At 45.3% G+C, this 14980-nt stretch overlaps 1 pseudogene; it reads right to left on the bottom strand.

Moving 5' to 3' along the window:
* Nucleotides 1-192: 192 nt before the first annotated feature.
* Nucleotides 193-579, bottom strand: LOC105833578 (annotated as a pseudogene).
* Nucleotides 580-14980: the final 14401 nt, after the last annotated feature.

Below are 14980 nucleotides of genomic sequence, written 5' to 3'. Positions count from 1 at the left end.
GGTAATGAGGTGCCGGGTTCGAGCCCGGGGCCTTCTTCTCATCTCCTCTCCGCCTCCGTCTCTCTCTCTCTCTCTCTCTCTCTCTTTCTGGATACCTCGCGAGGCATGCTGCCCCTAACCCCCCCGTCGGACACTCTCCGGTGGAAAGAGAGAGAACCAATAAATCCGCCAGGGCCTTAAGGAGGGATATTGTTAGTTGTAAGGTAAATCATCTCCGCGGCTCGAAAACGGCCTCCTCACCTCGCCTCGACCTCCTCTCCTCGCGTCGCGGAGCCTCGAGGAGACGTTTGTTACCTCGTGCCGTTTCTGCACGATACTTTCTGCCCAGACATCGCCACTTCTCTGCCTCTCTCATCTTCTCGCTTCTTCGCGTCCACCGCTGTCTTCGGCACCAACGAGTCTTCCTCGTAGTCAGTCCAGTTAGCGTCAATATGCGGACACATAGCCTCGTCATTAGCGTCATCGGATCCCTGATCCCTGATGCCCACGAGCGGTCCCTAACGCGTCTGACCCACGGGACTCGATCGCCGGACTTTTCGGAATTTTTTGCTGACCACGTGGTTTCTCCGAGATGTTACGCAAGCGCGTTTACGAGAATGTCACGGGCTGTAATTTATTACGAAAACGGTGCATTTCGAAATATTATTTATTAACCTGTTGCGAAACAAGTTAATAAAAACTTTTTATTTTAAAATCATATTCTGTACTTTTCTTCCGCGACTTTTAACATCGATAAATATGTATTGATAAATTTTAATAATCTGAGAATGAAGAATATGGCGATACTTTTGAATTTTATTTAGGATTACAGAAATTCTTTCTCAAAATATGGCTAAAGCTAAATGTAATAATAGTTTCTTCTGGATGCGTACACCGTTTATTGCAAACGATATCTTAAATAATCGGAGAATATTAACTATAATAGCAGGGCCATAGATCAATGATATCCAGACGCAAAAGAATTTTAAGGCACTCCTTCCCCTCTCCCTTTGTGCCATCCTTTTATTTTCTCGTGCTCAGTTAGTTTTCATATTGGAGCTATGACTTCGTTGCAAGTGTCATCACATTCCTAACGCCTGCACGATCAGCCTGTGCCAAGCGTGAAGTCATCCTGGGACCGTCAACGGTGCCTTATAGTTCATAGAAACGCAACGGCGTAGCATGACTGGCGCTTTATTCCGATTAACCACGGCAAATTATTCTCGAGCCGGCAGATATGTTGTAAAAATAATGACACTTCCGGACTCTTCCCTCCGGCCCGACTTGTTACCGTCGATTTATCAAACCGACAAGGGAACCTAACAAACTGATCATCGTCACTTCTTCGTGGTATACTCCCTTTTCCTGGTCACTTAGTGTCACAACACGTGGACACACGGTCCCCGTCATTAGTGGCATCAGATCTGTAACGCTTGCACGACGAGTCCTTACCAGCGTTTGCGTTCCGCGAAGTCCTGTTACCATTCCTGAAATAAAGACTCGATACCTCTCTCTCTCTCTCTCTCTCTCTCTCTCTCTCTCTCTCTCTCTCTCTCTCTCTCTCTCTCTCTCTCTCTCTCTCTCTCTCTCTCTCTCTCTCTTTAATACTACATACGATTAAGCGAATCTTTATTTTATTTTTGATTTAGGTTTACTCGAATACATTACACAACGAAGATTTCATTCATAATTACAGGTAATTATATAAAACGTACAAGTGTGTAAATACATTTTTTTAAGACTTACTCAGTGACAAAGAGGTCATAATTATTTACTAAACGCTGTATTTTTGTCTCGATAATTATCTCAGTTAGCAAAGCGTATCTCTGCTGAGAAAAGAATTGAGGTAGCCAGCGTAACGAGCGAGGAAAATGATTGCTACGCGCTTGAAGGAAATATCATTGCCTCTCATCGAAATGCATTACTAGTCGTGCGTATAATACTGTGCGTAGTAATTAACCTTTCGCGATATCGCAACTTTCTTAGCCGCGGGTTTTTGTGATCGTATATATAGTATTTTATGTATACTATCGGGTTTCCCATCCATTGTACGCTTCCTGCCACGCCTACGAGCCTTTCACTTAGGTATATACGCTGCAACTGTAATTAGATGACTTTATCAATACTCATTAGGACAATCTAACGGCCGGAAGATTTATGATAGTTCTCTTAAATTGCAGATGCTCTATTTATGACCGGTTATTTCCGAGATTTCGGCTTTGCGTTCGTTCGAATAGAAGTTGCCTCGCAACGATACAATCTTGTGCGCTAGAAATTATTAAAATTATAAATGATACGTGATTTAATAATCGTCATAATAGCTGCCAACAGAGTCGCGTATTTATATCTCCTGTTTTCAAACAGGACAATGTTTTTTTCTGGAAATTAAATGGCTCTCTCGCACGAGTAGACAATACAACAGATCGAGATGCCCCGTGGCAAAGGGAAACCACTAGCCTTCAAGGTGGATACCTTACTAATGATTCGCCAGGACTTACCATCCTCTACGCGTGACGAAGTATCTACGCTCGCCACGTTGTTGTACTAAGAAACAACTCCACTGCACCGTAGTCATTAGCAACACGATTGTGTTGCCTTCTGTTTAACGAGCACCCTCCGGAGCCCGCGACGACATTATTATTTGCAATAATTTATTGCATCCTGGTCCACATCGATGTACATTGCCTCGTTGCGTTTCCCACCTTATGATTTCAGTCAGTCGTGATATTTCCCGCTGTATCATGATATTTCGTTTAGTTGTAACGTCTACACCGATAATTTCATCGAAGAGTTTTCCCTCCCAATATTTAATATCAACTTTCATAGATATTTACATGGATTTAAAAAAATGATCGACAATTACAAGCAGTAATGGTTTCATCATTTCCGCATTTTCAATGCTAAAATAATGAGATACCTACATATTTTAATGATAGTTATTCTCAGACATGTCGCTTGACTTGAATGTTAAATTGTGTTGCATTGTGCAGAAATTTACATGAATAATTCACGTTATTGAAACACGAAATACGTAATTTAATCATCGGTTCGCTTAAAATACATCATAGCATTTTCCATAAAGTAATTTGCATTTTTGCTTCGATTATAAATATTTCGAATCGCTGCGTAGAAGAGACGTTATAGTGGCTGATAATTAATTACCAACGGCCGATCTTGATTTAGGCTTTCCTTATCGAGAAATACCGTTATACATCCGGTTACCAATGTCGAGTAGTATCACAATAATCGGCACATCGATCACGGCACCGTTTTAATTAACCCACGCTAAATCAAATACAATCAGATTACCGTGCATATCTCTTCTACGTATTAACTCGAAACATTTATTAGGATCGTGCCCGCTTGGTAGTTAAATCATACGGATAGGCTTTCGCATATATGCGCCACAAATGTCGCGAATATCGCGACAGTAATTTTCCATTACATCATTATCTATTAATTATAGCAGCGTCACTTCTCGCATAACTTTACAGTCCGTTCAAATCAAAATTCATAGCATGGAAATTACGAATTAATTCGACATATCATCCAAGAGATTAATTCGTGTATGAATAACGATCTTCCTGGTAATATCCCGACTATTTGTTATCCTGTCTGGCTTTTCGGTGTCATTTAAATTCCGATGAAAGTCATCGAATGTCAGTGACGTAGCCTCGGATTTAGATCACTATCGAGAACGCCGATAAGTTCCCGTAGACTGGCCGGCGTAAATCACGCGCGTCCGAATTGCCGTTAGTTCGCGGATCCCCCCGAATTGTCCCCCCTGCCCCCCATTTATCCGCGTGTCATCGACATACGTAATAATGATTGGCGAAGCTGGCAATTACCCAGCGTCTTTCTCTCTCTCTCTCTCTCTCTCTCTCTCGTAGTCCCCCCCATCCCCTTTCGAATTGTCATTCGGCTCGTGAACGTCGATGCCCGTTGTTCAACCGCGAGGCTGACTGGAATATTATATGATCCTCATAACAAAAGTGTGCCCGTCTCGAGACCTCCGCTGACCGTTCTGCCCGCCCGCTCGTCGCTCATCGTTCACCCGGGCTCGTCCTCTCGTCCTCCCTGTTGGCGCGAGCCGACACGGAGGTAAGCGCGGAATACACTTCGAAAACGTGGCCTACAGCCCGATCTAGCCGGAGTTTATTCGCGCGAGGCTCGCCGGGTCTCGCCGGGAAGAGAGCCAATGGGATTGTACTTTGCCTACTAGTGGCTGACGTTATACATATTTTTTTTTTTTCAACTCGGCGTGCCTGGCATCCATGGGAACTCCTCACGACGCGAAGTCCGCGTCGTTCTCACCGGCGCGGCGCGTCCGCTCTCCTTCCTCTTGAATTCACGTCGCGCGCGCGCGCGATTTTTCGATCGTTTTCGACTTGCGCGCTCTGAGGGAGATGACCGTAGGGCAGCCTCGTCGTAAAATCCTTTCCACCGGATTGCGCGGGGAAAGGTGTCGATGTTTCCCGCTTTTCTCTCCCTTCTTTACTGGTTCGTTTCCTCGCCGACCATCACCGCGGTGCCGAGGTGCATCTCTTTCGCGGAATGCAAATGTCTTCCCACGCCATAAATTATTCTTACTGTCTTGCCAGCCGATGCTTTTCAACGGTATGCGCACTTGCACACGGTCTTCTTCACCTCGGAGACGTGCACGTCTCGGGCCCGTAAGCTGCGCGCGAAATATCAGTCTTGCTAAAATTGCACTGTCTGATCTTAAAACATGTAAATATGACTAAGAACATAAATCGTTTGTCGACGTACTATAGGGAACGAGCTTTAACTCGAACATTTTGTAAAACCACCCGCGCGCGTACGAGTCCGGCTTGAGAAAATCTGAAATTCATCCGAGGCGCTCGTACGGCGAGCAATCCAAAATTGCGGAACCTTAATCCCGTGTGTGTGTGTATGTGTGTCGAGCGGCCCCAAAGAAGGCGTAGCGTCGACTAAGAATGTAAATCGTTCTTAAACTGGTGGCGCATAACGAATACAAATTCTCTCGTGTACGCACCACGGCATTTAGAAGGCGTAGAAGAGGTGGAGTCGTCCTGCGTCCATGGGGTGGCGTTCGGCATCGCGTATACTTCCCATCCGAAACGCGCGTGAACCCGTCCGGGGGCTTTATGGTCGCGAGGATCCGCGGCCCGGCCATCGTAAAAGTCATCGCGATCGATGGGCAAAAAGCCGTTCGGCGGATGATCCGGCCGCGTTGCATCGCGCTGCATTTAGCCGTCACGGGAAATGCCCATCATAAAGACGACGATGCCGAGGGTGCGGTATGAGAGGAATCGCCGTTCCTCGTCGGCGGCCTGTAAAATTTCAGAAGGCTGAATGTAGATTTCAGGGCGGTGTATCGTTTGACTTGCCCTCGCGCGCGCGCGCTCGCGGCCACGCGAGAACCCGGCAGTTAAAGTTCCGCCGTGGAATATAACGACGAGAAATATTGCCGCGTTCGGTGTGCCGCTGTGATTCGTACCGACAGTTCGCACGTACTCGAACAATCGCCGCGAAGTACAATAATTACAACGGCCTTGCGGTAGCCGCTTCTCTCGCGCGTCTTCCTCTCCTTCGTCTCTTCGCTCTCGCTTCTACCATCTCGAATCGACGGCGACGCGACAGCGGCGAACAAAGAATCGCCCGGGCTTCGTCTATCATCGGACGCACGAAGCTCTGTCACAGGAAGATGTTCATCGACAGAATTAAACGATAACTCTCTTGTTGGTTCTTTTACGTCTAACAAGGAAGCCACTTGAAGTCAAATGAAAATGTGCAAAAAGCAAAAATGAAGTGTTTATACTTTTGTATGTTGGTTTAAAATAACAATTTAATTCTCTTTATCTAATCGATGCTATTGATTTCAAGCGTTTAATATAGTAGAGGTACCAATAATATCATTTTTTGAGCTTGTTGTTTCAAACACAGTTGTAATATTGATCATGATGTTTTAAACTTTTTCACTAATTCTTGAATGGTTTGCTTCGAATTAGCTTCAATTTCAGCCAACACAAGATCCTTGTTAAATGATTTTCCAGATTTTAGTTCGTCGAAATCATCGTTTTTTTAATTTTTTAAATCAACGCTGACGCATTCTGATATCTAAGGCACTATTCAGAATTAATGGCACTTGTACGACACTAGTGGCATTGTTACCCTTTCGAAACTTGTAAAGTATCAAATGTCTAATACCAAGTTATCCACACTTTAGCTTTTTATTCCTAACGGTACACTCAAATTCTTTCAAAATTTAACAATAAGCAAATGTCAATAAATTTAATCAGTACATAAATTATGTAATAATAAATCACATCCACGAACAAGGTGATGAACAATGTTCAATCTGAAAAAACTATATTACTTCTGGGTACTTATGGATACTTATGAGCACTTGTCTCTAATATGTCATCTAATAATTCGGAAAAATATTTGAAATTCCGACATATCATATAACAAAATATCAATTATCAAACAATTTTAATATTATTTGTGACTTCCATACATAATCGCTGTATTAAAATAATCAACCGCCATTGAGCTTAATTTATCACGAATTGCAGTTTGCCGCTTCTGTTATTACATCCCTTTCTTTTGAAAACGATTCTCGGCAATTCTCTACATACGCCTGACACTCACGGTTCACCACGTGTCGCAGTGTAGAAGGCCACGGAGGGAAGCAACGATTCCAAATAGACGGTAGTAATAATAACGTTCCACGGTTATTCTCTGTATTAGGGATAATTGGAGGATGAGCCGCAAACGGCAGCGCGGGTTTATCCTAGGACGATAAAAGTCCGGGGTGGAAGGGAAGTGCCGGACGTAAGGAGGAGCGGGGCAGGAGCAGGGAGAGGAGGGATACGCCGAGAGGGAAAAACGCGAATTCCACGAGTAGCGCGTCCGGGAGCACTGGGTGGAACTGTGGAAGCGGGTTGCACAATAAGATCCTTCGGCGGGACTCAAGATAGAGCTAGAAATAGTGGTAGAAGGAGGTAGGACAGACAGAAACCGAACTACAAAGCGTCCAGCCATCGGTTACGATCTCCCATGCGAAACGACGGACCAGGGTAGGAGAATCGAAATAGGCGGCAAGGAGTGCGAGGGGGGAAGGCGGCCGTCCAGGACGACGATCCTGACTGCGTAGGCAAGGAGCACCGTCGAGACATTATCCACTTACAGGGAATTATCCTTCTTCTGGCAGGCTCGCAGAAAGCGCGCGCGCGCGTGCACGTTGTGTATTCTTTTTATTCTCTTTTTCCCCTTTATCTTCCTTCCACTCTTCCTCCTTTTCCTCCTCCTCCTTCTCCTTCATTCAGCTGGCGGAAAAATCGCGGCGCGGAATCGCCGCTACCATTGTTCAGCGGACAGAGGGCGAGAGTAAGATCCGAGCGAGGAGCCTCCGCGGGAACAAAGGAGCTGCGATAGGGGCAGCGGCAACCGTGAACCGGAGGCGGGATGAATTTCCGCGGCGTTTCCCCCGTCGTTCATTTGAGTGTTAATCGCCGACCATCAGGCAAATTACCGGGCCCTCTCGGTACACACGGCGAGCAACTGCGTGGGTCCTCCTTTTTTTTTTTTCTGGTCATTGTTCGACGGTCTTCGGAACCATTCGCGCGCGTAACGCGCCCTTCTCGCCGTTTCTCGTATATCCCTGCCAACCGGAACGGCTTCTCCGCTTAGTCCTCCCTCCCTCCCTCCCTTCCGTATGGGAGCCGTAGGTTGTTGAGCGGCCTTGCGCAAACCTGTAACTCAAACAAACGGAAAATTTGTACCGCCGTACGTACGTACGGTAATCGCCGCGCAGTTCGACAAAATTGCCGGGTCTGCCTTAGGGCAGCATCGCTTATGTTTCGCCCGTGCGCTTTTTTTCCCTCGCGTCTCCATGACGTGCGCTTACTCCACGCTTTTCACATTACTCTTGACCGCGCCTGTGGTCCCTACGTATCGTACAGTACTCTCCGGGTCGAAGATGAGCACGCCCGTCGTTACGCACTCCCGGTAGGTACTTCGATTCGACCGAACTTGTCGAACAATTGGAATAAACGGCATGACGAGCAAACAATTTTATGCGGGTACTCCGGCATCTCTCGCAGTTAAATCGTTCCCCCTACTTGCTTTTCATATTTTAAATCCCTGAAACTCCTTTCGACTCTTCTTTTTTTTCTTACGGACAATTTAACTATACACAAAACCTGGAAGGTTGAAGAAACTTCCCGGTCATCGGATACGTATATTATGTGTAGTTGATTGATTCAATGCGAAATCAGTATCGAAAAATTGATATCGACGTTGGTCCCCGACGTCAAAGCGACTATGCTCGCGACTATATTTTAATTGAGAAATATATCACGTCGAATTATTATCGCAAGGTAGAAAATACTTTCTTTTTTGAAAACAAGAGCAAGAAAATGCACGTGCCGCCGAGCAGCATTACGAACAGCGAAACGCGATATCTCGCAACGCGTCATACCTCGTGCCGCAGGAATACAAGGTAAAAATAGAACCGGCATACGTATACCGATTGAACGCAAGTCCGCGCGGTGAATTGCGCTGCTCGCCCGGCGATTTATGGGCGGCGGCGCGATTTCGCTTTCCAGTCGGCGCGCGAAAACCGACGCGGCTGATCTGGATTCGTGTCGGGCGTATCGGGAAGCTCGTCGCAACTCGACGCGGATAACTCTTACCCGGAGCCCAGGAGGGCGGGAGGGGGGGAACATAAGGCACTCGGGGTTCGTGGGCAATCGAACAATCCAACGGTGTGCGCGGCGTGCACTCTCTCTCCCTCGAGAGAGAGAGAGAAAGCTCGGCGTGGGAGTTAAAATCCACGCACGCATAAATTAGGCTCGTACGCGCGGGAGCGCGCGATAAGTTAAGCGGTTCACGTAGACACCGGTAATTATGGATGCGTTTAAGTCTCGGCGGTCTCCGGGCACCAAAATAAAATAATATACGTGAGCCGGCGTTTTTATTGCCGAATTAAGGGCGTTCCGCCCGAGACGTAGCCCCCCCGTTGTCGCGGCCTTATCCGTTCTCGCATCTCTCCACCGTCTGCGGACGTAGAGGCCAGATGTAACCTCGGTCTCATCCGACGCAGGAATATATTTAATAAGAGGCCACGTCGTGAAATAGCGCCCGTGTACCTTTTCGTTAAGCAGACCGGGACAATTTTGGTGTATAACGCTTTAAATCGTTAATCCGACACAACTGCTCCCACGACACACGCGTATTGATATTCAGCGCGTGTGACGCGTGTACGTACTTCGATCAGAATCTCTCACTCGATTCTCTCTGCTTCGAGTCAAACCGTTCAGAAACGGGATGCCGTTACACTGCCGGTAAAATAAACGGGTTACGAAATTAAGTGGCCCCCTTCCTGACGATATATCGCCGTCGATTACTAATCTGAATTATTTACGGTTCCGCGAAACCTCCCCCGGTTCTGTGAAAAATCGAATTATTTACTTCGGTTATCCGTGTAATACAGCAATGTCAACGGTGAGCGAGCTTGGACACCGAGATTTCCCGAGAGTTTATTACCCCATTGTCTACCGTGGCGAAACGGATTCAACATAGTGATACGGCGGCTTATCGTACGCCAGCTACCGACTTGACGGCGACGTTAAAATTACCACCGGATCGCGCTAAACGACCAAACCGGCCGATCGGCCGGGAGACATATACAATCTTTTCGCAATTTCTTTTCGCAACGCGCCGCAAAACGCCGGACGGGACGGAGCAACAGTCCGAAGTGTGCGTCGAAGAAACTTGTGCGCGCACAGTTCGACGTCACTACCGGCCATCGACGATTTATCGCGATAAACCTCCGGACCCCCCTTCGACCGGAGGGGGGTTTCTCCGGAGCGCGGCGGTGAGCTCCTCCGGCATTGCAAAAGGAGATCGTCGATGCGGTGCGACCGCAGCCGCGCGGCGGTTATTATAAAACAAAAGACGATGGTCGATGCCGATAATAAAGAAGAGGAAGGGGGGGTTATACGCGTCTGTCTCCCCCGTGGAAGCGAGAAGGAGCGCGCGGCCGAGGGGACGATACGGGAGCGTAGCGGGAAGGGTTGGAGGGGGGGGGGAAGACACACCGAGAGAGGCGATATCCGCGAAGGAGGCAGCGGGCGCGAAGGATGTGGTTCCACGCACCGCGATCGACTTAATTCGCGCGCTGCCCGACTCTTTTTCCAGCGCGGTCGTTCTTTTCCCCCCATCGCCTCCTCCCCCTTCGTCCCGTTGCGATGTCCTCCTTCAGCATGCCCACGATTCCCTCTTGTCCCTCCCTCCCTTTCCTCCCTCTCCCTCTCCTCCCCCTCGTTCCCTCGTGGCTTTCTTATTTAGTACTCCTTTACGTGCTGTGCCTTCTCTCTACGTTCTCTCTCTCCCCCCCTTTTCCGCCCTTCTGCTCCTCCATCAACGCTGGCAGCCCGCTTACCGCCAATCATCATTTTCAATTCTCCGTGGTGCAGCGCCTCCGCCACCTTCTCTCTCTCTCTCCGCCCGTCCCGTCCCGGGCATCGTCCTGTCCCTCCGCCACGTCTGCCTTTTGCCGTTTCTCTTTTTTTGTTATTTAAGATGCGTGGCCCCGTAAAAAAACTTAGGAATATTATTTCCGAGACCGAGGAACGACTGCTGGCGGTTCCGGTCCGTGCTGCTGCCGCCGCCGACTCTTGGTCGTTAGTGCGTCGCGATTTGATGCGCAGACGGCTGGCCTCCTCGGTAAACGAACGTGTTAAGATCAGCCTCGCTGTGGGGAACGTCAAAAACCTACACTAAGATGCGAGCGTCACTGCGATGCGAACGTTTGAAAAGGGCAAGCGTAAAGTGATAAGATACCGGATGTAACGCGTGAAGGAGAGAAATCCTGTTTTAAACACTTTTGAAAAAATTAAACTTGCGCTTTCAGAGATTTGCGCGAGAGAAAACGAAAGGTCGTTGAGAAATACCCCACAAAATTCAGATTTACTAATAATTCTTTCACTTTATCGTTAAAATAATTATGTACACGTTCAAACGTGATGATAATGCCGCAAGAAATGTTGACATTCCGCCAATTAACTTGAGTGTCCATTAATTACAAATATCTGTACCTAAATTTTTTAATACATCGATAAAACTATTCTTTCCGTGATAAAATTGTTTATTGTTGCTCGAATGCACTTACATTCGTCTATTTAAATACTTTATTATGGAGTTATATTAATATTATATTAAAATCAAGAAAATCTTTTTATTATACGCACACATTCTGCGCACTCGCTTCTCTTTTTCATTTTTACACGACCCCAGCTGGAACCCAAGACTAAATAGATATCTGTATCGCTCAAGGTGATATGATTTGCGTTCTCGTTACTTCTTCTCGCGTGACATTATTTCGTCCGCAATGACGGAGAACGGTGATTTCTATTCATTAGTATTCAACGTCTTTCGTTTAATGGTATCAGTTGTTTCGGTATTACCGCTTCCTCCTTCGCGTTATATGCCCCTCTTTCCTGCCGGACGGAGAATTCCAATTTCTACTTACGTGCATTTTAACGATCCGGAGTCGTGCAGGATTGTCGTGCTACGTAAGGAGATTCCGTCAACCTAAGTGGAAACAAACGAACGTGTGTATGTACATGCACGCGAAATAGGAGGAGCCTGCTTGACAGAGGTGGAATCCGTGGGACGTTTAAGAGTATCTTCACGAGGGCATAGATCCGCCTTCCTCCGTATTGTTGCCCTTGCGAGCGGAAAGAACGTCGTTGTATCATCGCGTCGTATTTCGTACGGACCATCGCAAATTGCAAGTATCGCTATCGAGCAAAAATGGCGATTGTAGGTGGCAGTTCGTAAATCTTTAGTAAATCCGATCTGGGCGAATTCTCTCTTCTTGATTTTCTTGGTTTCTATTGATAGATCGATTTGCGTGCATATGCGTGGAAGATGAAAGATTTCGAGCGTGTAATTAAAACGGAAAAAAGTATGGACGATAAATTTATATTTTATTAATCAAGAGTACATGGAAGAAATAAAACGGGCAAAAGTCAGATAAAAAATATTAGAGTCCTAGAATATGGAGACTCGATGGCGTTATTACATGCCTATTGCGAAATGCGTTTCAATCGCTAAGCGGTTATTCTAAATTCTACAACACTCCTATAAGATTGAAATTGAGTTAAGTATATATATCAGATATATCATTATATTATATAATGTGTTTCTCGAGTGCTTGCATTCAAATATCATAAGGAAACATTTAGGTGCTCTCAGATAAATCTAATACTTTTCAAGGCACTCTTAGATGATTGGTATCATTCTTCTCTGAGTTTTACATAGAAGATTTTACTATTTTTTTTAAAGGAAAACGAGTAGTAATAACTTGAAAAAATATTCTTCATTTTTTTGTAAAATTGTATTTTTTTACTTAGCTTTGTAATGTAGGAAAAAAGCCTGTAATAGGTAAGAATTAATTATACTAATACTCAGACTCAAGAAAGTGAACTATTATATTTTTAGAATTAACATTGCATTATTAATTAATAAAGTTTTACCGAATTTTATGTTTATTTGCTTTAAACATTTTTCTTTGTGTTCTTTTTTAAGAAAAAAAAAAAATTGATTTTGTTTCAGTATCTTAAAAATATCGAATCAAAAGTTTATGGGTGTCGTAAAAATCAAATAAACGAGATCTGTTCATTTCAAATTAGTTTCTTCAATCACATTTATTCATCTCAATCAGCTTGATTCGGTGACTTTTTTTCTACAGGTATCGATCGCGTATGTAGATGGCAAACACAGATGGGATATCGTGTTTCTTCGTTGCGTCCTCGATGAAGGTTTCGTATCGCGATAAATCGTTCACGCCGGTGACATTATTGGTATAATGGTGAGCGTTTAAGAGCGCCTCTAGCTCGTCGGCTCGGATGGACCCACATCGCGCACTGCGCGATTCTTCACCGTTCGCTTACGCCGATTTCTCTGTACGATTGGACCCTTGTACCCAGTTCGCACTAGCGCGAGGACACAGTCACCCAGCCATTGGTGGAACCTGGCGACGATGGATGTTAAGCATCCGCTCTTTCTCTTTCCCGGCTGCTTCCCTCGTTTCTTTCTTTCTTGCTCTGTTATCTTCTCCTCTCTCCTTCTCTCTTTCTCCCTATTGGTACGGACTGTTAAGAGTAAGGTGCTTCAACCGTTGCGGACTGGTCGGTCGGATGGTTCGATGGTTGGCCGGTTGGTTGAACGACCTAGCCCGGATCCGCTGGCCGCGTCCATACCGATCGCCTCCTTCTGTCTCTTTCCTTACCTTTCTGACTGGGCCCATGCTCGTAAATACGCTCCGCGTATGTACAGCCGTCCCTTTTCGATACATTTTAACGCCCGGCTCGTAATTCCAGCCGGACGTACGCAGAGCGCCCACCTTTACACCCGGGAATGTGTCTCGTTGATGGCCAACTTGAGAATCGCATCACAGCATCTTCTGGTGTGGCACTTAATCCCAAAAATATTAAACTCAGATAATTGTCTACCAGAATATTTAAGCGATTGATACTACAAATCGACCTGAAACGTGCGATGGAAATTGAGATGGTATAACTGCAATAATTTTTATTATAATAATGATCAAAGTGTGATCAACTAGTAGAAAAAAGGAGAATGATACCAGCCAAAAAGAAAACAATATGATGATTGCACGGGATACTTGAAAAGTAGTGATTTATAAATATATATTTATTTACAGAACAGGAATATAGTTCTCAATTATGTATGTATATATATTTTGGGCGGATATATTTATTGTTATATTTTATCAGATATTTTTATCAGCTGCTGCATCACAGGATTATATCTTGAAAACGTGTCGTCTGCATTTTTTTTCTGTGTGTATCTTAATACTACAACAATACAAATATGTATTTTAATATGTATGTAACATTACGCAAATTGTGTAGATTTACTATTAATTATTAATACCTTTCAAAATTATGACAAACACAAATGTGCAGGATGTTAGAAAATAATCCCAAATTAACTCGTGATTTATTTTGCTAAAAGCTCTGCGCGCAATCTAAAAACAATTAACTGTTCAATTCTTGCTTTTATGTGCGCATAACAATAGATATATATTAATTTACATTGTACATATGTTTTCTATGACTCGTAATTGCTTTATAATATTTCTGTAATGCGCATGAAATATTCATCAATTTATCATATCTGCGCTATTTCCTATTTCAACTAATTTCAATTTAGACATTTGATTATCGTAAACCTTCGATTGGCACGTGCACATTATCGATAGAAGGATAATGCGGTTGTAACGCACGGCGAGTCCGTGTACTTGTCCGACGACAATGATATTCCATAATTGTGCTCACGCGGCGTGAAAACCGATTTAATTCGATAAGAATATTCAAGTGCAGCGATGAAAAGGCACTGTCGTTGACTCGGGCCGTGCATGAAAATAACGGAACTAACGATCGAGAGGCCCGTAGAGGGAAAAGGAGCGATGGGGAGGGCAGAGGGGGAGGGAGGGGAGGGGGGGCAGAAAGAGTGCCATTAATGGCCGTAGCTTCGAAGAAAAGGTTTCATAGAAACCATTGTACGATCGTCATACCAAGAGTCACCCTTGCCAACTCGCGCGTCTCTTTGTCTCTGGATTGGCGCTCACTCCATAACGCTAAATGCTTCAGCAGCGGGCATTCGAGAGCGAAGGGGCGCACGCGACGTATAACAACGATGTGTGACAATGCAGTCAAAACATTATTTTTTTATCCCCCCCCCTCCTCCCCCTCCTCAAGCTCGTTTCTATGCAGCGGGTACAAACGGCGACAGGTACTTTCGTCGCCACTTCGACGTTTCGCCGTCGTATTTTTCGCGATTGACTCTATTGAATGTCTCTCGCGAGATCGGTGTTTCGAGAGTAAACAAATTGTAAAATAAACAACAATTGATGGATTACTGGCTCCATTAATCCTTCGCAGAAAGACGCTTATCGAGTATCATCGTGACGATATTATTT

Source organism: Monomorium pharaonis, chromosome 6 (genome assembly GCF_013373865.1).
Source record: "Monomorium pharaonis isolate MP-MQ-018 chromosome 6, ASM1337386v2, whole genome shotgun sequence".
Taxonomy (NCBI): domain Eukaryota; kingdom Metazoa; phylum Arthropoda; class Insecta; order Hymenoptera; family Formicidae; genus Monomorium; species Monomorium pharaonis.
This window is presented reverse-complemented; position numbering and strand designations above follow the sequence as displayed.